At 38.2% G+C, this 24,599-nt stretch overlaps 1 long non-coding RNA gene across 1 annotated transcript; it reads left to right on the top strand.

Annotated features, from left to right (window-relative positions):
* Positions 1 to 7,070: 7,070 nt before the first annotated feature.
* On the top strand, positions 7,071 to 12,727 carry LOC115834686. Its single transcript, XR_004029572.1, has 3 exons — positions 7,071 to 7,224; positions 10,999 to 11,093; positions 12,511 to 12,727. It is a non-coding gene; the product is annotated as an uncharacterized LOC115834686 (long non-coding RNA).
* The last annotated feature ends 11,872 nt before the right edge of the window (positions 12,728 to 24,599 follow it).

A 24,599-nucleotide genomic window follows, 5' to 3' on the forward strand; every position in this document is an offset into this window, starting at 1 on the left:
CATCTGCTACTGAGGCATCTGCAATCTTCACGTAGTTCTCGAAACTTGGCTTTCAGCTCCATCATCTCCTTTAAGCCCTTCTCTCCATTGGTTATTCTAGTTATCCATTCTTCTAATGTTTTTTCAAAGTTTTTAACTTCTTTGCTATTGTTTTGAATTTCCTCCCGTAGCTCAGAGTAGTTTGATCGTCTGAAGCCTTCTTCTCTCAACTCATCAAAGTCATCCTCCATCCAGCTTTGTTCCATTGCTGGTGAGGAACTGCGTTCCTTTGGAGAAGGAAAGGTGCTCTGCTTTTTAGAGTTTCCAGTTTTTCTGCTCTGTTTTTTCCCCATCTTTGCGGTTTTATCTACCTTTGGTCTTTGATGATGGTGATGTACAGATGGGTTTTTGTTGTGGATGTCCTTTCTGTTTGTTAGTTTTCCTTCTACCAGACAGGACCCTCAGCTGCAGGTCTGTTGGAGTTTACTAGAGGTCCACTCCAGACCCTGTTTGGCTGGGTGTCAGCAGCGGTGGCTGCAGAACAGCGGATTTTCGTGAGACCACAAATTCAGCTGTCTGATAGTTCCTCTGGAAGTTTTGTCTCAGAGGAGTACCCGGCCGAGTGAGGTGTCAGTCTGTCCCTACTGGGGGGGTGCCTCCCAGTTAGGCTGCTCAGGGGTGAGGGACCCACTTTAGGAGGCAGTCTGTCCGTTCTCAGATCTCCAGCTGTGTGCTGGGAGAACCACTACTCTCTTCAAAGCTGTCAGTCAGACAGGGACATTTAAGTCTCTGGAATTTCCTGCTGACTTTTTGTTTGTCTGTGCCCTGCCCCCAGAGGTGGAGCCTACAGAGGCAGACAGGCCTCCTTGAGCTGTGGTGGGCTCCACCCAGTTCGAGCTTCCTGGCTGCTTTGTTTACCTAAGCAAGCCTGGGCAATGGCGGGCGCCCCTCCCCCAGCCTCGCTGCCCCCTTGCAGCTTGATCTCAGACTGCTGTGCTAGCAATCAGCGAGACTCAGTGGGCATAGGACCCTCCAAGCCAGGTGCGGGACACAATCTCCTAGTGTGCCGTTTTCCAGGCCCATTGGGAAAGCGCAGTATGAGGGTGGGACTGAACCGATTATCCAGGTGCCGTCTGTTACCCCTTTCTTTGACTAGGAAAGGGAACTCCCTGACCCCTTGCGCTTCCCGAGTGAGTCAATGCCTCGCCCTGCTTCGGCTCGCGCACGGTGCGCTTCACCGACTGTCCTGCACCCACTGTTTGGCACTCCCTAGTGAGATGAAACCGGTACCTCAAGCAGAAATGCAGAAATCACCAGTCTGCTGTGTCGCTCGGGCTGTGAGCTGGAGACCGGAGCTGTTCCTATTCGGCCATCTTGGCTCCACCCCAGAGATTCAATTTTTGTTTCATGATATAAAAAATACATGCACTTACCATTTTACCACTATGCTTTTTGGTGGCTGGATGTTAAGGCCAAAAGGAGAGATCCTCTACTACTTATGAAAAGAAAAGACTCCTTCAGGGCTATTTTAATAGGTGGTTGAGACAGAAGCAAGGTGGACTTTACAGGGGTTTTTTCAAATTTGTTTCAAATTAACATATTAACTATCACACAAAGACATTTAATCACTGTGGCTATGAATATAGTGAAAGGAGGTAGGGATAGTTATGAGCCCTTTATCAGGTGCATTTTATAGCATTATCTTCCATTCAGCACCTCGTTACTGCCTAAAGCAACAACCTGGTCTTCGTACTTGCAAAAAGACAATTATTTATTGTACACAAATTTCTTCAACCAAACTTTAAGAAACAGGATGTCTGAATACAGAAAACTGATATTTTCCAAAAATATCATGTTGGAATATGCAATCATATTTCTTAGCTTTTCATCTGCTATTCCGGGAAAGTTACCTGTGACTGGAAAGAAGATTTAACAATGAAGGTTGATCATGTAGAAAAAGAAAAACATACACATAAAAATGCAAATGCCAGGCATATAGGACATTATCAGTAAGCCAGATGAAAGTTTAAGCACTTCAAATATCCTAGGGACTTCAGTTGCTCTAATAAAATGGAAATGCTTCCAGGCATATGCTTAGAGAGATTATTTCAAGATTTATATAGATGCAAAACGTTTTAGTTGTAGAGGCAAGAATGGAAGCCTAGACAATTAAAGATGTATGATTCTTCAGCCAAGGAATGTGTTAATGTATTTTAAAACCTATTTCTCTGGCCAAACATCAGCCTGAGTTTGCCAAGATGCAGGAATATCTGTCAGACAGGGTGAGGTTAGGTGTTTCAGCTTTGATCTGGTCTAGGGAGAATCTAAGCTGGCTCTATTCAATCTACACAAGTACAGACCTCAGAGGCTTTCCCTACTACATCATTACTCTCTGTCTAGGTGTCCAGAAACCTTCTGTCTCTAAAGGGGTTGAGTGTCCTGAGGTACTAAAAGATGGGTGGTTCATATAAAATGGAAGACACAGTCTCAGTCCATAGATAGGGATCACTATGACTGGATGTGATTCTGCTGTCAAAGAATGGTGGGAGAGCATTCTTTGATGGCCATGGAAACTATGATTAACTTGCCATCTTGGTACAAGCAATCACATTCCCTCAAATGGAAATGTATGTCATGGTTTATGGGTGATTTCTTGGTTTCTGTGTAGTTTTCAGCACTGTGGAGACTGTGATTGCTCAGATAAAGACAGTACCTGGATGTTGATGATCCTCCTATCATTCAGATCTGCTTCTCTAGTATTAGGTCACTGATCCCTGCTCACAACATGCTCTTCTGTCTCTTGTCTTCTTCCCCTAACCTCTTCATTTAGAAGACTATGGCCAAGATAGCCAGGATCTTCTGCTATTCTTCAAGAGCCATTCTTTATGTCCCAACCTAGATATTAAATCTAAATGGCAACAATTTTTTGTGTGATTTTTTATTTCTCCTATTTTTTTTCACTAAGGCAATAGCTATAGGATATGGAATTTGTGGAATGGAATTGGACCTGGAAGTTCACAGGAAACAGAAAAATACATGGACTGGAAACACAATGGCTAGTGTATTAAATTTGTATTCTCCCCCATATTCATTTTAAGAATTTGAGGCTATTTTTTTGTGATTAAAATGTAAGGAAAATAGTAAACTACAGACTTGACCAGTTTAGATTTGAGCTTTTAACAGATTATACTTCAAAAGTAGCATGGACTGATAGTAATGCTTCGAACCCATAAACATCTTCATTTGAACATTATGTCAGAGAGGGTTGGATGGAATTTGTTCTGTCACATGGTTCTTGTTAGAATAAAGCAGAGAGAGAAGAGAGAGTTCCATAGTCTGGATGCATTGTGCTTTTGAAAAGAACAAGGAAGGTTACCTGCAGTAGGCCTTCCCACCAGAGAGCAATCACAATGTCCAGTTGGTTCTCATGCCTTTGATCGTTCTTGACTACATCTAACTCTCCTGCTGAGTTCTTGTCTCAGGCTCACAGATTAATATTAACTCAGGCTGCAGTGAGGCAGATTTCTCTCATTGAGAGGGAGCTGTTTTGATCTGTGCACTTTATCTTTAAAAGGTTTCCTGAAAGCCTATCTTGCAGCATTTCCCAAATCATGTTCCATAGGATCCTGGTATCCAGTGAGATGTAAAAAGGTGTTGCATAGATAAAAGGGATCTGTAGTCAAACTATTCAGTGATATTCTGCAAACTTTACCTCTTATCATAAAGATTCAGAATTCAATTAACATATAAAAGGTTCAGAGAAAATCTACATAAAAGAAACCTGTCTAACTTTGATAAACCCCCGTATTTCCCAAGTTTTGCAAACACAATCTTAGTTTTATTCATCTAGTATCAATAAATATCACATGAGCTGCATTTTGAAAAAGGCTGCTGTGTATATATGACATAATTTATTCAGATATTTGATTCCCCATTCCCCTTTCAATAAAGATAGCAAGTATTCCTATGTAGGACAGAAACCATAAAATATTCAGAAGCATGAAAATATTTTTTACTTGTGGAAACTTTTCTACACACGAAGTTCAGAACTTTAAGTGGTCCTTGAACAACCTGGACGGTTGGAACAACCTGGAAAAGTGCAAACACTAGAATAGAAGGCTAGGCAAGGTGGGGAGAGGGGCAGACACACAGAAACATGGGTGCAGGAACACAGGTAGGCTGAAGAGCAGGCAGGTGCACTAACAAAAAAGACCTAGCAGCAAATGTCTGCTACAATAAAGAACTTTCAAAGGCAAGCCTTCCTCTCAGGACAGATGATGATGGCAGGCAGGGCTCTTCCAAAGTCGAAGGGCTGTGGCTATTAAGTAGCTCATCTGGATAGAAAGGGAAAAAGACCAGTGCAACAATTATATGATGAGGCAGGAATCAACTGAATGTTCACTTGTGTTTAGAGGAAGCAGGATTTGATTACTTTTATGGGTGACTCATCATTTTAATTATCATTTATAATATAATTCCAGTTTTACATTTTCTATGTACAAAATTGTAACAAGTTATAGGATAAAAATACCCACATCAATGAACAGGCTAAGTATGCCCATAATATATGTGTCCTTTATGAGAGATGACAAAGTAAATATTAACATATTAACCAATGCCAATGTCAACAAATGCCAATATCAACAAATACAAATGTCAATGCGAAGAGCCACACTTAGAGTGGACATCATTGTGTGCAAGAATTGCATATAAAATGTTAAGAATTTTTCATATACATAATTGCAATACAATTTATTTTAATGAATTGAGTGGTGCCTTATGGTTAAGTTTTTATTTTTATTTTTATGAAGTTTATTTTTAATTTAGTAAAACATTTGATTCTAACCCACAGGTCATTAATAATACAAATTGTGTGGTATTCACCATGTTACTCTTTTGAGGGTTGTGCAAGCTGTACATGACAGTCGTAACAATGGCTTTGCCATTAGTCTGTAAGGATGTATTAAGTAGTATTTGACAGGGATTGACCCTAGCATCTCTCCTAATCAGTAACTTCATTGATTTTCTGATCAAAAAGTTTATAGTATGCTAATCATAGTACTGATGAGCTTATGTTAAGTGAGTTATTAGAATTTCAGAATTAGGAAATAAAGCCCAATATAATTTTCATTCAAAGAATATATTGCATTTGCCAAACCACAAGGAAATTCAACAGAAACAAATGCAGGCTGATTTAGGTAAGAAAAAGGATCTGAGAGGCCAGGCGTGGTGCCTCACACCTGCAATCCCAGCACTCTGGGAGGCCGAGGCAGGTGAATCAGTTGAGGTTAGGAGTTCAAGACTAGCCTGGCCAACATGGTGAAACCCCGTCTCTCTCTAATAAAAATACAAAAATTAGCATGGCATGGTGGCATGTACCTGTAACCCCAGCTACTTGAGAGGTTGAGGCAGGAGAATTGCTTGAACCCGGGAGGCGGAAGATGCAGTGAGCCAAGATAGTGCCACTGCACTCCAGCCTGGGTGACAGAGTGAGAGTCCATCTGGAAAAAAAAAAAAGTCTGAGAAAGAAATATAGGATAGGGAAGTAGTAACTAATCATATGTGTAGAAAAATGATCCATGTCAACATGATACTAGATGTATTAATATGATTAACTTATAAAAACTATCTCTGAGTCTCTCATAAGAGATTTCTGAGCATCTTTTTTGGTGAGCAGAATTTGAATAGAGTGTGGTCAAATGTATGGATCCACATAAAGATGACAACATCACAAGGGTGGAACCTAAGGCTACACTGAGATCACCGCATGTTGTGACCAGCACATAGTCCATCCTCAAATTATGCTGGTTGACATTGTATCTGTCAGGGTTTGGTCAGGAAGACAGAGGCCATTTCATGCATCCCAAGCATAAGGGCTCATAATAGAGGAAACGTGGACTTTAAAGCTGTTGGAAGAGCTAGGGAAGGCAAGGTCAGGGAAGCCACCCTGGGGAGCCCAGGCTGAGGTGCTGGAGACGATGGTTCTCAGGACTGGCTGGGAAGATGCAGTGAACCTCTCTTCTGCCCACATTTTGCCTGCAGCTGCCTTCAGAGATTAATGGTCCTTTTTTCTCTCACCTTCCAAATTTTACCAAAGTTCTTCTAATTACCCTACTCTGACCCAGAGCCATGTGAGGAAAAGGATTTGGGGGAAGATAATTCCCACTCTAGAAAAGATGGTAGTGATGCCGAATTGACCACAATCCAGCACAACTTTATAAATAAAGATCCTATGAAGAAAGAATAAAGTAGTTGAGAGATTTTCCCAAAATGTTTGGCCTCTTGTGAAAAACAGGTTAACATTCTTAGCTGATTCTGTTTGTAGATTATTCTGTCAACTATTGCCACAATAATGACAAGCAACTCCAACATTTCAATGACTATAAGAGTAGGTATTAACATCTCACCAGTGTGTCTGTGGATCAAGTAGGGCCACTCTGCTGATCTCAGTTGGGTGTGGCTCCAGGCCAGGGTTTAGATTCAAATCTGCTTCACACTCTTGTTGTTAAGAGCTACTGGTGGTAGGCAAATTAATGGTCCCCCAACGATGTCCACGTCCTACTTCCTGGAACTTGTGCATATGTTAGGTTACGTGGCACAGGGGAATTAGGTTGCAGAAGGAATTAGGTTGCTAATGAGGTAAACTTGAGATGAAATTATCTTGAATTATCCTGGATTATTTAGGTAGGCCAATGGTAATCATGGGGCTCTTAAAAGTGAAAATTGGAGGCAGGAGACACAGAGAGAGAACTGGAGGGAGAAGCAGAGAACAGGCAGCATGGGAAGAACACAGCCTGATGTTGCTGGCTTTAAGACAGAAAAAGAGGTCACACACTCAAATATGGCACTCTCTAGAACCCGGAAAGGGCAAAGAAATGACTTCTCCCGGAGCCTCAAGAAGGAACACAGCCTTCCTGACACGTTGATTTTAGCCCAGTGTGACCCATTTCGGAATTCCGACCTCCAGAATAGTAAAGAATAAATTGTTTTAAGCCACTGTGTTTGCGATGATTGGTTCTGGTAATTATGGTGTCATAGAATCCTCTTATGCCACCAGAGTTTCATTATCTTCCTGCTGATGGCAGAAGTGCAAAAGAGTGAAGAGAAGCCCCCAATGCTCTTAAAGCCTCAGCCTAGGACTGTCACCTCTGCTTAGCTTACTATCAGTGGGGTGAGGAAATATACATCACCTTTTGTGGAAGGAACGTCAAAGTCATACAGCTAAAGATGTGGAGACAGGGAAAGGTAAAGTCTTGGACGCAGTAAAGCAACTTACTGCAGGGGACATCTTACTGCAGTAACATCTTACTGCAGTCACGCATTAATAACACTTATGAATGAGATTAGCTACTAAATGTTCTGCATCTTAAATTAGAATTCAGGCATTCCATCCTCTAAAATGAGTACTATGCTTCACTCATTATATTGGAAAATCGTGAAAGTTGAACAATTTTACCTGCTACACGGGAAGGGTGAAAATGATTTGTTTGTGGGGCATTTGCACTGATACAGCCATTCCAAAGAGCAATCTAGTGGCACTTATTGAAATTAAGAATGTATTATATATACTCTGTCTCCCAGCAAGGCCTGTCTGTCCATCCCTCAGGAAAATTCAAAAAGTTGTCAGGCGAGGGGAGATTTATTGAAGTGTGGTTAAATGTTGCAAAGAGTACCCCACTGGTAGGAGAATGAAATACAAGATGTGATAGAGGCATATTATGGCTTATGTCATATACTATGTAGCCGTGAAGAGCAATGAGTGAGATTCACATACAGAAACATGTATAAATTACAGAAACATATGTTGAGTGGGGAAACGGAGAGAGAGGGAAATCCCGCAGCATAATACCATCTATGCATAATTAGGTGCCCACATAGCACTGTGTAGTTTTCAAGCATCTGTAATTATCTAAATAACCATGTAGCCGGTGGATTGGAAGAATGTATACTAAATACACAAATAGGTGCCTATGCGGGGGGTTGGAAATGCGATTGAAAAAGACAAAGAGAAAACTGAAAAGATTCTTAAAAGAGAGGCCCTTACAATTGGATGATGACAATAGTAACTCATAAACTAAGTACTGGCTAAAGCAAATTCTGCACACCTGATCCTTAAGAAGCGTGGGAGGGAGAGAGAAAGAAAGGGAAAGAGAGAACCTAAGGGAAGACTCCAGGAAAGAAGTAGAGGAGGTATTTGGCAGTCAGATAACAGCTTCATAAAGCAGCTAAGTTTCTATATCACAGTTCTTATTTTCTATTAAGTTTTTTATTTGGGAGGAGATATCAATGCTTTCTAGCTTTCCTTAATAGCACTGTGAGTGTGTGTGTGTGTGTGTGTGTGTGTGTAGCAGCACTCACATATAAATATAAAGCGTCTCTGTGAAATTTCTCTATAGCTATTTCATTTCTCTCAACTATTCTTAGTAGTTTCTGAGAGCTATTTGACCTGAAGGGTTAATTTTTAAACCTACATTTCAAGTTTTTCCTTTTCAAAATGCATCTTTCTTGTGAATAAATATGGCAGAATGAGGCAGCTGAAGTGATCAGTTACCTTGGGTGTGTCCTCAATCATGGAAACTTTTCTCTGCAGGATGGAAATTGCTTTCATCTTTCAAAGTAAAGTCATGGAGAGAAGGCTGGACCAACCAGGCTGTTGAGATATTAGAGAAAATCTCAGTCTTTCAATGAGAGGGACAATTGAAGAAGTTTCCCAGGCTGCAGCAACTGCAACGCCATTGTGTTAGCTGCAGAAGTTAGCTGCACCTCATGCTGCTGCCATCCATGCTGACTGCAGTCCCCTGGGCATGTTTGCGTTTTGTCTGAGTTCTTAGCACTCATTTTTTCTGGCATTCAGGTTTCACATCTGTAACCGCTCTTGCCAGAGGTAGAAGCTTTGTTGAGATTGAGGACTATGCTGGACACACAGTAATTCCATTATCACCAGATTAATTAGTAATGAATGAACACATGATGCTCTGCTCTCTCTCTGTCTCTCTCTCTTTCTCTGTACACACACACACACACACACACATATATATACATCATACATTATTTCCCCTAGAGATCTATTCTGTCACTTCTCTTACTACCATTCACTCCCTTCCCATTTCTGCTGGAATCCTGGATCACCAGCCTACCTCTCTCATTCTTGCCAAAGCTCCACCACCTGTGGGTCTCCACCAGCCTTTCTCTTCAGGTTGCTCAAGACCAAGATTCAGGAGCTGTAGCATTCAGGTAAATTATGTAGGGAAGGGTAGGATATGATGGGAAACAAAAGCAGAGATCCTTTTCTCCTAGAATAGCCTGGCCTGGATTACCAATATTTTTGGCATTTAGGCACTCACTGGACTGGCAGGGCAGGGCAGGGTATAAATTGGGCTGGCTGCTTGCCAGACTTATCTCCCTTAACCAGTCTGTCAGCAGTTCTCACGGAAAACACAAGTTCTTTCCCACAAAGGTGCAGAGAACTCACTCTGATTGTATTTCAACATTTTAAAAGAAAAGACGATTACTTAAAAGAGGTATGTATGCTACTGATGGGATTTCAGGCTTTAGTGGACACAATATTTTAAAAATCAAGAGCATTTCCACACATGAGAAGACAGGCAGATGTACCCAAACATTGCCTCTGTTTCAACCCATTTCAAGTGAGGAGCAGGATTAACAGTTCTTAGAGTTCAGGGTAAGTAATCCACTTACCAAGGTGTTTGTAAACAATGTGCAGGAATAGGAGGAAGGGTTTTATGTTACCCAGTGGATCGCATTTTACTTCAAAATTTCACCTCTGACTCTACCCTCAATCCTTCACAACTATGCCTGTGTCCCTTTTCCACATCTCCAAACTTGCCACTGGCATCCCTCTGGCCTAATAACAAGGCTTTCCAAATACCTGGGCTCCCCCTCCTCAGAAGACAAGGAGAGTTTTCTGTCACACATAAGACAGGTCAGGCTGTGAGATAAGAACTGGAAAGTTGGGCTTTTTTTCTTCATGTATGTAAATTCTTAGTTGAGTATGCATGTAATGTTAAAAAAGACTCTTCCTGGATATTTACCAGTTCAAATGGTTTTTCCAGATTGTTTTCCAGCATGAAAATAAAAGCAATTGGAACCAGCCTTAAATTAGAATTAAAAACAGATACTTCTTAAAAGTATACGGAAAAAGCTCTAGGTTACTGAGATTCTTTAATCACAACAACTTTAAAATGTGCCATCTGTGAGCAGCAATAGGGTTCTCATCAGTTGAAAGGTTAATCGTAAGCCGCTGAAGAGTTGACTCCAAGCTTAGCTCTGAGTGGAGAATTTATAACATAGTCATGATCTTATTTAGCATGCCGGGTAAATCGCCTCGTTAGGAATATAATGTGAAGGAGATTCACAACTTTTCCAACAGGTTCAGAGAGGTCAGCTAAGGAAAAGAAAGACGCCAGTAGTGGAAATAGGACTCTGGCTTGCTGTGGGTGTATACTTCTCTTGTCTAGTGCCTACAAACTTACTCATTTTAAGGATGGTATCTGTCAAGAAAGGAGAAAAGGCCCCATTAGAAGGTGAAGACCCAGAAAAACCTTTCAGAAGTTTGTCCCAGAGGTCATAGGTATGAAATGCAGTAATAAACATCCAGTTGAGGGAGTCTGAAAGGCAGGGGTGAGAAAGGGTAGCAAGAGGTAACAGTCTCTTGGATTAACAGTAGCTTTCATTAACCCTGAGCCGGCCCTCAGCACAGGTGGGAGGCAAGGAAAGGTTGTTTTCTTTTGTCCAGTTTTATTTCTTTATCCTGTATGAAATCTTTTCCTTTACTCATGGCCCAGAATAATTTCTACCCTGAATGGCCCAAATCCAAACTTTCAGCACAGGAATCTTTATGAAACTCCTCTGATGGCTTAGGGCTCATTTTGGGTATGATCTTGACCTTTCCATCTTTCCAAAGGTTTCCTGCTTCCTCTAGGGCCGTCACGGCTTATCCTTTCTGGCTCCCCTTTTACCACCTTCTAGTGGAATTTACCTGACCTCCTCTTCTCACAGCTTGGCAGGCTCTAGAGAGACTGACCTCTGCAGATGGTTTAAAGCGAGAAGCTCAAGGTCCACAGTTCACAGGGCTGCCAATCAGGCCTGTGCAGGTAAGAAATGCATTCTAGCAGTGGTCTCTTGGAGGCTGCGCTTCCCCTGTTGTTTTCTTCCACAAAAGAATGCTTTTTTTTTTTTTTTTTTTGAGACAAGGTCTCTCTTTGTCACCCAGGCTGGAGTGCAGTGGTGTGATCTTGCCTCACTACAACCCTCCACCTCCCAGGATCCCGTGATCCTTCTGCCTCACCCTCTTGAAGCTGGGACTATAGGCATGTGCTACCATGCCCAGCTAATTTTTGTATTTTTAGTAGCAGTAGAGATGGGGTTTCACCATTTTTCCCAGGCTGGTCTCAAACTCCTGACCTCAAGTGATCCGCCCACCTCAGCCTCCCAAAGTGCTGGGATTACAGGCGTGAGCCACTGTGCCTACCCTTAAAATAATGGTTTTAATAGACATTTCAGAGATGCTGGTTCCATTTAGGTACAAGGGACAAAAGATAATACTCTTGGCATTAGGTAAAAAGGTTAGATGAAGAAGCAGTTTTTCTAGGATAGGAATAATTTTTCTAAGACATGAAAGAGACACAGTTTTAAAGGTTCCTAAGATACTAATAGATATTAAAGATAGTAATGACTTTTCCATCATGATATCCCTCAGAAAGGAGTATCCAACGATTTAGGAGGTAAATCTCTAATGTTTCAATATTGAGAATTGATAGTATTAACTTATCAAGCAATCAAATTTCTCACATGATATTGGTATTTAAAGATGGTGGGAAACTTTCAGGAACTACTTAATTTTACTCAACTATACCTGTGACTCTGGCAAAACAACTTTGCTAATTAAAAAAAAAGCGAGGTAAAAATGATCTCATATTTACATACCATTAACCACTGTAATAGGGTAAGAATGAAGTTAGGGAGCTTGAAGATTGCAGAGTTACTGCTTTGCGTATAGACAGGGAACTAAAAAAATGTCACCACTGAGTAAAAATGACTGAGACTTTAGTTCCAACTCCTCTGTGGAAGCCTGTCATTTTAATTTCAGTGTCCTGATTTTTAAAGGAGAGTGAACTACAGAGTCTTAAGATTTAATCCATTTTGTCACTTTTAGGCATTTGATATTTTATACTGTGGCATTTGAATAATGTGTTCCTGGCATATGATGAGCAAAATGTGTAATATACACAGAAAAAAAAAATAAGGCAAGTAGATCTCTATAGAGCAGCCACTGGCCATTTCAGAGTCTGAGGTCTTTACCGGTAAAGAAAACTGTTGTTTGGTTTCCACTGTAGCCTGGTGGCTAGCAGATAATCCCTACCTTATTCTGTGAGAAAGAAAAAAAAATCAGGGTTAAGAATGTGATAATAAGGAGATATTATAAAATTATTTTCTGAATCTGGTACTAAACATCTTAATTCCAACTGTAAAGATCATTGTTGGTAGCTATTGTAACTTTTTGTGCCACAGAAAACTCAACAGTCTAAAAGAATATACGAAGACAGAACCTCAACCTAGAAGAAATGGACAAATTCCCAGACACATCAAGGAATTCCTAGACAACCTATCAAAACTGAATCATGATTAGATAGAAAATCTGAACAGACCAATATAAGTAAAGAGATTAAAGCAGTAATAAACTCTCCCATTAAAGAAAAGCTCAGGAACTGATGCCTTCACTGCTGAATTCTACCAAACATTTAAAAAACTAATACCAATCATTCTCAAACTCTTTTTAAAAATTGAAGATGAGAGAACACTTCCAAATTCATATCACGAGGCCAGCATTACCCTGACACCAAAGCCAGACAAAGACACTATAAGAAAAGGCAGTTAGGGACCAATATCCCTGATAAACATGGATGTAAAAATCCTCATCAAAATACTAGCAAATGAAATTCAACTGCAAATTTAAAAAAGCATTCACCATGATCGAGTGGGATTTATCCCTGGGATGCAGGAAGATTCAACATACACAAATCCATAAACGTGATACACCACATCAACAGGATGAAGGACAAAATCTTTATAATCTCAATAGATGCAGGAAAAGCATTTCACAGAATTCAGCACCCTTTCATGATTAAAAAAAAAAAAACTCAACAAAATATAGAAGGACTGTACCTCAACACAATGAAGGCCAGATATGACAAACCCACAGCTAACATTCTCAACAGTGAAAAGTTAAAAGCTTTTCTTCTGAGATCAGGAACAAGACAATAATGCTCACTCTCACGACTTCTGTTCATCGTAACACTGGAAGTTCTAGACAGAGCAATTAGGCAAAAAAAGAGATAAAAGGAGGAAGTTAAATTGTCCCTGTTTACAGATATCATTATCTTCTGTATAGAAAACTCTGGATGGGTGCTGTGGCTCATGCCTGTAATCCCAGGACTTTGGGAGGCTGAGATAAGTGGATCACCTGAGGTCAGGAGTTTAAAACCACCCTGGCCAACATGACGAAACCCTGTCTCTACTAAAAATATAAAAATTAGCCAGGGGTGGTGGCACATGCCTGTAATCCCAGCTGAGACAGGAGAATCGCTTGAACCTAGGAGGTGGAGATTCCAGTGAGCCAAGATTGCACCACTGCTCTCCAGCCTGGGTGACAGAGTGAGACTCTGTCTCAAAAAAAAAAAGGAAGAAAAGGAGGAGGAAGAAAAAAACAACTCTAAAGACTCCAGCAAAAAAAAAAAAAAAAAAGCTGTTGGAATAAATGAATTCAGTAAAGTTGCAGGATATATAATTGACATGGTTTGAATTTTTATCCCCACCCAAATCTCATGTTGAATTGTAATCCTGAACACTGGAGGACGGGCCTAGTGGGAGGTGATTGAATCTTGGGGGCAGATTTCCTCCTTGCTGTTCTTGTGATAGTGAGTTCTCACCAGATCTGTTTTTTTAAAAGTGTGTACCACCTCTCCCTTTACTCTCTTCCTCTTTCTCTGGCCATGTAAGATGTGCCTGCTTCCCCTTCACCTTCTGCCAAAATCGTAAGTTTCCTGAGGCCTGCCTAGTCATGCTTCCTGTACAGGCTGTGGAACCATGAGTCAATTAAACTTCTTTTCTTTATAAATTACCCAGTCTCAGGTAGTTCTTTGTAGCAATGTGAGAACAGACAAATACAATAATCAATGCACAAAAATTAGTAACATTTCCATACACTAATAGCAAACTATCTGAAAAAGAAATCAAGAAAATCATCCCATTTATAATAGCTACAAAAAGTAAAAATAATGTACTTTGGAATGAATTTAACCAGGGAAGTAAAAGACGTACACACTGATTAAAAGAAACAAAGAATTTACTAGGCGTGGAGGAGGCACGTGCAAGTAGTCCTAGCTACTCAGGAGGCTGAGGCAGGAGAATTGCAGGAGCCTAGGAGTTCAAGGCTGCAGTGAGCTTGTTCACATCATTGCACTCTTACCTGAATGCAGAGCAAGACCCCTGTCTCTTAAAAAGTTAAAAAAAAAAAAAAAAAAAAAAAGACTGAACCTCTACTCCACTATTTTCCCGCCCAAATCTTTTCCCTCCATCAGTATTCAGACCAGGTAGAAACTTGGCAGGCTATAGCACAGATGATATATTTTGAAGTAGCCCCATTACTGCCCAATCCTATTACCTTCAACTCCTTCATGCTGTATACATTATTAGTTCATTCTATATTCCTGTATCTACTCATGGATCAAAATGCACGGAAATTGCAAGGCAAGAAGTAAGATAAAACAGGAGGTCACACATCTACTCTTAAGAAGTGTATTCTGAACAAGAAAAATGCCACAGTTAATGCTAGAAATTTTAAAACTTGTGGTGGCAATGAATGTTAGAGATTAAAAATGTGTTTGATTAGTTCAAATGATCAGGAAAGCAATTCATAAGAGATGTAAAAGATCCTACCTCAATTCAGACAGAGATATACTACATGAAAACCTTCCAGGCACTCAAATCACTTCTGAGTGACCCCTTCCATGACTTCATTCATCACCGTATCTGACACAAAGTCCCCATTTTGTGATTGCTTCCTCCTATACAATTAGGGGTCGCATTCCAGGTAGGAAAGTAGATTTTGGATCACTGGATTTATTGCAACTATTAGAATGTCATGTTCTTCTTTTAGAGAATTGTTTATAAATTCTCATCATTTCCAAAATCCCAAATTTGAGCATTATAATATCTCGCAACTAGTTCGAAGTAAAATTGACCCTGACCACAAGAAGGAAGACAAAAACGTAGATAATAAGCTGTCCTAATTTGGATAGACTACGAAAGTCTGTAAGTTCCCTGTGCTGTAAAATGGGAATAATGATACTTTTACAGAGCCACATGATAATAAAATGAAATAAAGCACATAGTGCACCACTTGAAAGAGAATAAAATCTAAATAAAGTTGCAATTATTCTTACTAAAGAAAACTAAACTAAGAAATAATCATTTGATAGTATTCAAAGCAGTATTTGAATCACAGTATATGGCCTTAAACATGTTTTAGTATTTAACAGTATGGAATGGAAATAAACTAAGCATTAAACTAGAGAAGTTAGAAAAATATATTAACCACAAAAAGTCAGAAAAGTATTTATAGAAATTATTGCATAAAAAAGAAAAACTGTAAAATTAATATAGTTTCCATGCTAATACTTTGAAACATCTCATTAAATGCGGAAAGTATTGTCAAGTCTCATCAATCAAACCCAGAAAACTCAAATCTACATTAGCATATAAAAAGCATACAAACTCAGATTCTGAGGAAATTAATTATGAGAATAGAATAATATTTAATACTAAATTATACAATATCATTAATAATTTTCCTAGAAAATATTACAAGATTGTAACTGACACAAGAAGCAAAAAACTTGACTAATCCAATAACTGCTCCAAAGTCCACCTGGTTCTGTCAGTTTCTACCATTGCTCATCCAGTCCACGTGTTGGTAAGCTTTTTCTGTAGAAGGTCAGATAGTAGATATTTTAGGCTTTGCAAGTCATTCAGTCTCTGTTGCAACTACTCAGTTTCATCACTGTAACTAACATGAACGCAGCCATGGACACTAAATGAATGAGCTGGGCTGTGTTCTTATAAAACTTTATTTATAAAAACAAGTGAGAGTCCAGATTTGGCCTGGGAGCCACGGCTTGCAGACTCTTGATCTAGTCTTAGTTACTACCATCATGCCGCTAGATTCTATCCATAATCTTCCAAATAGTTTGCTTACATCTACTCTGCAAAGCAGCATCCCTAACCAATCTGTTCTTCACAGTGCAGAGAGGCAAAACTAAGTAACAACACCCTGTTTCACTTTGAACATCTTTTCTTATATTTGCCCTTAGGATAAAGGAAGAAATGCATAAGAAAGCCCAGCCCCCATCTGCTCCATACTCTGCTTCCTTTCAATTGCTTCTGCCTCTCTGCTCTCTTCCACCACAGGACTTCTGTATATGCTTGTCCACCTGGATGTTTCTACCTCTCCTCTTCCCTGATCAGCTCCTCCAAAGTTATACCTCAGCTCATGCATCACTTTCTCAGCTAATCATTCTCTGATTTATCTGCCAATTCAAAACCCCTGGCTTTTCCTGGCACTATGCTGTTTGGGCTGCAATTTCATATGTATTTGTTATATTTGGATCGGTATGCATCTGTCCACTAGATTATATACCCTAGGAGGGCAGAAGGTACTCCTGATCTGTTTACCATTTTGTCCTCGGTCCTAACATCATGTCTTTTATGTAACAGAGGCTCAACAATTATTAGTTGAATGAGTAAACAAACTAAAGAATGAGTAAGAAAATAAGTGAACCATGGAACAAATTTAAAACTCATCAAATAAATACCTCTATAAAAGATTCCAGGGTCAATTATACAATGATTTGTTTCAACTTTTTTAGTTCCCAGGCTTTACTAAAAATTCTAAAGCATAAAATATTTCAAAAGTCTACCCAATTTGTCTCATAAAACTAGCATAGACATATTAAAACACAACAAGAAGAAGAGCTGGAAATTGTCTTTTCACAATATTCTTTCTTTACCTGCTTGATCCAATCAGCTGTATCTTTTCCTCTTCTCAGACGATTTCAGTGCACACCCAAGGCTGAAACTCACATGTTTAGGCAGCTTCACCTGGGTGGGATGGGGGTTTCTGAAGGGATGGGAGGGGAGAAGGCAGATGATTTATGAGAAAAGCGGGTCATTGATGTCAAATGTTGATATTTCCAATTAAGTAAACCCCTAGTCATGTACTTGTATTATTAAACATGTATTTATAAATAAAGTAATACTGAGATTATAAGACTAGGATAGATTTTTATCTCTCCAGTTCCTTTGAGAACAATAACAAGCTGATCTAAGAACAGCTAGACAGAACAATAGAACAAAGGAGCCCTGAGCTTTATATTGACCTATATAAGAATTCATTTTTAAATGAAAGGGATTTAACAAATCTGTGACAAAATAAATAAGTATTCAATAAATAGTGCTGGGTAATTGATATCCTATTAAGAAGAAAGTAGGAATTTCTAATTTGCACGATAATCCAAGTGAATTCTAGTTAAATATAAAAGATGAAATTATAAAACAACCTGCAGATTTTAAAATGGTAAATATTTCATTCACATCAAGTTAAAACTTCCTAAAGCATAAAAGTACTGATAGAAATAGCAAGTTAAAATGTCAATGGCGTTGTCTATATAAAAATATCCATGTACATACATACATATGTGCATGTGTATGTAAATGTGTGTATATACATACATAATGTGTGTATACACATACATAATAGATTGAAAGATAAAACAAAAAGTGAGACAAGTATTTTTAACAAATACTGTAAGGCAAAGGGTTAATTTCCTTAATATGCAAAGAGATCTTAAATTATTTAAACTTAGGGGAAAAAGAGGCAAAGAGCACCATCCAATAATTTATGAATAAAATAAGAAATTTAAAAGTTGCTGACACACATTAAAAACAAATGTCCAATCTCACTAATGTTATAAAAACAGCTAATTTAAACAGTAATGAGAGATCATTTTCAGAGAGGAGATTGGCATCTTTTTTCTTTTCTTAATGACAATTCTCAGTGCTGATGAGAGTGAAGTGCAAGGTTTACTTCCATTTATGGTTAGTGCTAGTGTAAGTTGATAAGCATTAAAGAAAGCAAATTAGGAACTAAAAGCTCTTAACATCATACTACCTTTTCCAGGAATTTATTAATGTCCAATGATATTTATTGCAGGGTTATTTTTAATAGTGAAATTTTGGAATGGCCTAGATAATAGTAATTTGATAATGGTTAAATTAAATCATGTGTTCCCGATGGCAAAAATATACATCCATTCCAGTCCATGCTAGTGAAGTCTACTTCAATGTCATAGGAAAATGTTCATGACTGAATCAGGGTATAACAGTGCATGAGCTAATCAGTATTAAAAACTTTATGCATTGTATGTTTACTGCAGCACTATTTACAATAGCAAAGGCTTGGAAACAACCCAAACGTCCATCAATGATAGACTGGATAAAGAAAGTGTGGCACATATACACCATGGAATACTATGCAGCCATAAAAAAAGAATGAGATCCTGTCCTTTGCGGGGACATGGATGAAGCTAGAAGCCATCATTCTCATCAAACTAACACAGGAACAGAAAACCAAACACTGCATATTCTCACTCATATATGGGAGTTGAACAATGAGAACACATGGACGCAGAAAGGGGAACATCACACACCAGGGCCTGTCAGGGCGTGGGGGACGTGGTGAGAGCATTAGGACAAACACCTAATGCATGCAGGACTTAAAACCTAGATGACGGGTTGATAGGTGCAGCAAACCACCATGGCACATGTATAAGTATGTAACAAACCTGCACATTCTGCACACGTATCCCAGAACTTAAAGTAAATAAATACATAAATAAAACTGTGTGTGTGTGTGTGTGCATGCGCGCGCCTGTTTATTGTGGAAAGAGAGTGACTGAAAAGAAATACACTAACGTGCCGACAACACATCATTCTGGATCATAAAAATAAAATTTTTTTATAGATTGATTTTCCACATTTTATTAAGGGTCATTATGTTTTACAATCAGAAAAAACATGTATTCTAAAATTACAGAAAAATGCAACTTCATGATATATTTTCAGACATAGCTTGCCTTTCCTCTTTTTACTCCCTTTTCTGCTAGTATAAATTAGTCCATAAAAGAGAGAGGAAATAACTAGTGAATTCAGATAATGATCTATTTCTGATGTTTGTATCATAGTCCTTTTTCTTTTTTTTTAACCTCGAGCTCATGCTTTTGCAGTTATGCTTGGAAGAGAGACTCTATCATGAATCATGCATGTGTGATACTGCTCTTTATCAGACAACAATATTTAACCATTATCTTTCCAGATCCAATTGAAAAAATGTCACATCTCCACACAATATATATTTTGCTTCACACAGTACAAAGCCACACCAAGGTTATCAGGAAGAAGCAGCAGTTTGGGCAGATAAGGTTTTGGTGCACATTGGTGGGTAAATATACCAGTGACAATTAAGACTGTATACTGTGAATGAAGAACTAAATCGCTATTAGTTTCTTTAATTCTCAACTCAAGATATTCCAGAATGCTCAATTTACTGCAAAATAAAACTAACTTCTCAGGTATCCCAAAGCCTTGTGTTTCAAGACAAGTTTGAATCTGAGCTCTAGAAAAATCTTAAGAAGTGGGGATGTTGTGTCACTTAACTGAATTAACTCTATATTTGAAATCTTCTGACATAGACTGTCTTTGCAGCATAGTATTGGACCTCAGTCTTACCATGGCCTTTCAGATTATATTTCTATTTATTAACAGTTCCCAGATTTGATTTTGATTTAAATGTCAAAAGAAAAACAGAACTCCTCAACTTTTATCCCCACAGCCTCCAGTATCCATAGAAGACACCTTTAACAACAAATGCCTATTACAGTCTTGCAGTGCTGTTATATTGCTTGGCACATTGGCATTCATTCCTCGATACCTAAAGCCCCTCACAGAATAATTCAGCTTTCTGGATGAAACTCATGCAGAGAGGAAAGAAACCCCGTGCTTTGGAACCATCCTTTCAATCTAGCCCTGACAGGGCACAGACTAAAAGAACATCATTGTGGTTAAAGGATGTGACCCTGTAACTTCTTCTAACCCGGATGAGCCTCTTGCTCTGATAAAGATCATTTTCCTCCAGAAGAGCTGATGGGAGACTCCAGCTGATCGGAGACCCCAGCTAATCCTAGTCCCTGGACATAAGAATAAGCAACAATGACCAATGTTGACTGAGCATTTGTCCTAGGCTAGACAAAGTTCTCACGATAATTTAATCCGACAACAACCCTAAGGGTTTGTTGGTATTATTATCTCCATTTCATATGTGGGGAAACAGAGGCCTGGACACAGAGACAGTAGTACTACTGCTTCAATTTATTTAATGAAAAAAATTAATTGTATTTCTATATTGTAGAAAAAAATGGAAAATAAAACCATTTTAAAATATTTAAACATTTATATGTATTATTAAACAAAATATTAGGGAATATTTTAATTAAAACATGCAAGACCTCTAGAATGAAAGATTAAACTATTGCTAAGAAAAGTTAAAGAGAACCTGAATAAATAGAGAGATATGCCATGTTTGTGGCTTTAAAGGCTTAGTAGTTTTTTTACTTTTTTTTAACTTTTAAGTTCAGGGATCCATGTGCAGGTTTGTTACACAGGCAAACTTGTGTCATGGAGGTTGTTGTACAGATTTCATCCCCCAGGTATTAAGCCTAGTACCTATTAGTTATTTTTCCTGATCCTTTCACTCCTTCCACCGTCCACCTTGCAATAGGTACCAGTGTGTGTTATTCCACTCTATGTGTCCATGTGTTGTCATCCTTTAGCTCCCACTATGAGAACACGTGGGATTTGGTTTTCTGTTCCTGTGTTAGTTTGTTAAAGATAATGTCCTCCAGCTCCATCCATGTCCCTGCAAAGGACATGATCTTGTTCTTTTTTATGGCTATATAGCATTCCATGGTATATATGTACCACATTTTCTTTATCCAGTTTACCATTGATGGGCATTTAGGCTGATTCCATGTCTTTGTTATTGTGAATAGTGTTGCAATGAACATATGTGTGCATATGTCATTATAACAGAATGATTTATATTCTTTTGGGTATATACCCAGTAATGGGATTACTGACTCAAATGGTATTTCTGTCTTTGAGTCTTTCATTATTTTCAAGATGTCAATTTTAAAAATTGATCTATGAATTGAAATTTATCACAATCCCAGCAGGATATTTTATAGAAATTAAAACATTGATTCTAAAATTTATATCAAAATGCAAAGGTCTAGGGTAACCAAATAATCTTGTAAAAACTCAAGTTGGAGATCTAATATTCTCTGATTGCAAAGCTTAGTGCAAACCTGTAGTAATCAAGACAGTGTTGTATTAGTATAAGAACAGACCAATCAATGAAACAGAATAGAAATATCAAAGAGAAACTTACAATTACACAGCCAATTACTGTCTACAAAAGCACCAATGTAACTCATTGGACAAACATGAAACTATAGGGTAATGTCTACTCTTGTGGTTGCAGCTATGGCTAAAGCAGAACTCACTGTATCAGCTTTTGAGGTAGGAAGGCACCAGCAACTCTCTGGGAAAGATGCAGGTTTAGCTCAGTTTAGAACCCAGGTCTTTATGACTGTGGTCGACTATATCCTATGTTTGACTTGCAATATGGGGACATTATTTAATCAAAATATTCTAGACTAAACTCAAATAACTTTTTATTTTTTATTTCAGTTAGCAAAATATTTAATAACTGCTATCATTCTTTATCATGAAACAAAAGCCACAATAGCATGAAAAAATGCTAGAATATCTGGGAAGTGATATTGCTCACTATCCTCTACATGTGACAAGAGCATACAGATAAATATGCTCAACTTTCCTAGGTATTTAATTCCACACTGCATATTCTTCAGGTTGTAAACAGGGTCTCACTTGTACAATTTTATATTAGCAGACATGTGCAAATCAGAGTTTGTTCCTTTTTTGTTCTGTTTCATTTGCTTATTTTAAAAACAATGTAGAGCTATAATGTGCACAAAGACATATTTCTGAAAATTCAAATACCTGCACAGATGACAACTTAATTTTTTGCCTGCATGAAAGAAATCTCCCTATCAATACTAGGTAATAACTTGGTTGTCTCTAACATGCTAACTTTTGGTATGTAGCATATTTGAGTATGCACGTTGCTTGCTGTCATACTTTTTTGTGTGTACTTGTTTTCAATTAAAATTTTATTTTGGGATAACTGTAGATTCACATTCAGTCATAAGAAATAATACAAAGGATCCTGTGTACCCTTTACTCAGTATTCTCCAACAATAACATGTTGCAAAACTAGAGTACAATATCTCAACCAGGATATTGACACAAAGATACAAAATAATTCCATCACTACAATCATTCCTCATGTTATCATTTTATAGGCACACCCAATTGTCTTCCACGCATCCTCTCCAAAATCCTTGACGAACACTAAGCTGCTCTCCATTACAAGAATGTTATATAAATGGAGTGAGATTGCCTTTTTTTCTTTTTACCAGCATAATTCATTCAGGTTGTTGGGTCTATGAATATTTTGTTCTTCTTATTGATGAGTATTATTCCATAATATGAATGCACCACAGTTTGCTTAATTCATTGAAGGATATCTGGGTTATTTCCAGTTTTTGGTTATTGTGGACAATGTGCCATGAACATTAACGTACAGTTTTTGCGAGAACATATGTTTTTATTTCTCTGCAATAAATGCCCAAAAGTATAATTGCTGGGTTCCAAGATAAGAACATGTTAATTTTTTAAAATAAATTGCCATGCTGTTTTACAGAGTGGCTATACCATTTCATATTTCCACTAGTAATATATAAATGATCCTATTTCTCCTCATCCTAACCAGCATTTGATGATATCAGTTATTCCGATAGGTGTGTAGTGATACCTCATTGTGTCCACCAAAGACTTGTACACAGAATAACTTTTGTTTATCTAATGGCTGACAGTATCAAAATACATTTCATGTGTTATTTGCCATCTCCATATTCTTTTCAATGGACTACCTCTTTATGTCTTTTGCCCATTTTCTAATTGGATTTTTTTGTTGTTTTTACTCTTTAATTTGAGAGTTCTTTATACATTTTAGATACTAGTCTCTTAGATTCATGGTTTCAGATACTTTCCTTTCAGTCTATAAGCTTTTATTCACACCCACTTAACAGAAACTTTCTCAGAGCAAAGTTTTAATTTTGATGAGGTACAATTGATCAGTTTTTCCTGTTAAGGATGATACTTTTGGTATCAAGTCTGAGAGCTCCTTGCCTAGTCTTAGCTCTGGAAGCTCTTCTCTTATTTTATTTTATTTTTACTAAAGAAGTTATAGTTTTACATTTTACTTTTAAATCTTTGATTAATTTTCAATTCATTTTTTACCTATGAATGTCAATTGCTCCAGAACCAATAGTTGAAAAGGCTATTCTTATCCCATTGAATTTTTATTTTTATTTTTATTTTTGCATTTCTATAAAAATCAGGAGATTGGGGAGATGTTGGTCAAAGGACACAAAATTTTAGTTAGGCACGAGGAATATGTTCAAGAGAGCTATTGTACATCATGGTGAATATACTTAATAACAATAACTATGTTGTACACTTGAAAATGATTAAGAGACTATATTTTAAGAGTTCTTACCACAAAAAAAGGGGGATAAGTATGTAAGGTAAAGCATATGTTAGTTTGATTTAGCCATTTCACAAGGTATACATATATCCTGTTGTACACCATAAACACAGGCAATTTTTTTGTCAATTAAAAATAAATTTTTAAAACGTCACCATTGGCGGGGCACAGTGGCTCACACCTGTAATTCCAGCACTGTGGGAGGCCGAGGCGGGCGGATCGCCCGAGGTCAGGAGCTCGAGATCAGCCTGGCCACCATGGCAAAACCCTGTCTCTACTAAAAATACAAAAATTAGCCGAGCGTGGTGGCACACGTCTGTAATCTTGGCTACTCAGGAGGTTGAGGCAGGAGAATCGCTTGAACCCAGGAGGCGGAGGTTGCAGTGAACGGAGATTGCGCCACTGCACTCCAGCCTGGGAGACAGAGTGAGACTTCATTTAGAAAAAAAAAAAAAAAAGTCACCATTGAGAAAACAAAAAAGCAAGTCACAGAAAAAATATTGGCAATATATGTATCTGACAAAAGGTTAGAATATTTAAAGAGCTCCTGCAACTCAATAATAAACAACCTAATACATAAAACAAAAAAATCAGGGGAATTTTTGTGTTGGTCTGTTTCTGGATTCTCTATTCTATTCCATTGGTTTATGTGTCTGTTCCTTCACCAGTGTCATACTCCACTGATTACATAAGTCTTACAATTGATTACATTTATTCCTCCTACTTTATTCTTGTTATTCTAACTTTCTTTAGTTCTTCTATGCCTTTGCCTTCCAATATTTTAATAGATTTTCAG

Source organism: Nomascus leucogenys, chromosome 4 (assembly GCF_006542625.1).
Source record: "Nomascus leucogenys isolate Asia chromosome 4, Asia_NLE_v1, whole genome shotgun sequence".
NCBI lineage: Eukaryota > Metazoa > Chordata > Mammalia > Primates > Hylobatidae > Nomascus > Nomascus leucogenys.